The sequence below is a fragment of the Magnolia sinica genome, chromosome 4, assembly GCF_029962835.1.
Source record: "Magnolia sinica isolate HGM2019 chromosome 4, MsV1, whole genome shotgun sequence".
Classification (NCBI taxonomy): domain Eukaryota; kingdom Viridiplantae; phylum Streptophyta; class Magnoliopsida; order Magnoliales; family Magnoliaceae; genus Magnolia; species Magnolia sinica.
In genome coordinates this window covers 22,039,317-22,040,360 of record NC_080576.1, presented here as the reverse complement: position 1 = coordinate 22,040,360, position 1,044 = coordinate 22,039,317, and positions in this window count along the sequence as shown.

The window sequence follows — 1,044 nt, the reverse complement described above, 5'->3', positions numbered from 1 at the left end:
GCGGGACCGGAGTTTCGCACAATATACGCACTTGAAATTCTTACAAGTGGGGCCATTTTTTTGGTAATCCAAACCGTTAGTCCGTTCTTGCATTCCACCATTGATGGGATTTTTATTAGGATGGACCGTTCTTTATTTTTCTGATGAATTATCTACCCGCACGACACAAATCAAAAGGTTGAGATTTTCGGGGGTTTTATGGGAATTGTCCATACACGGTGGGTTGTGAAATTCCAATGGCCGGATTAATTGAGATATGAGAGGAGAACAGTGATGTTACAGTGGCAGATTACGATTATCCGTACGCATGCACACAGGCCTATGTACACATGCAGTGTTTGTACTTCAATCCCAACCGTTCAAATCTCGGACGCGAGGATCAGGTGTCGTTATCCCTATCGTTTCCCTGTGGTGTGGTCCACTTGATATTTGGATCTGCTTCATATTTGGTTTCGTGCCTTGAAATGATCCGAAAAAACGGATGGACGGCATGGATATAAAAACAATACATCATGGTGGGCCCCACAACGCCCAACAGATCACCACTCCACAGCGGGGGCTGGTTTTCATAGGTCATTTTCAATCAATCCGATTTTTGGGTTGGGCCCATCTCCAGTAATCGGATGGTTTGGATTTACGTACGTGTTCGCTACGGTGTTATCAGCTCCATCAGCGTGTCAAACACGCTAGAATCTCACATTATTTTTGTGCCATTTGGAAAATGGTGGTGACTCGTCATCCTCACATGTGGCACTGACGTACATCTATCTATACCATTCAAATTGTATCCCATCCTCGATATAGGATATCTCTAAAATCAAATGAATTGATAATAAATAAATGGTTAAGAGTAAAACACTAGTGGCCTAAATTCAAAGCGAAAAAAAATATATTAAATAGTTACTATTTTATGTATTCTACTTTGGTTTGCTTCATCCAAAGCTGGTTCAGCGATTTGGACGGTGTGGATTGGATTATAACTATATCATGCGTACGTTTGAAGAGTCACCAACACTATTGAGATGTATGCGAAACTAACATCGG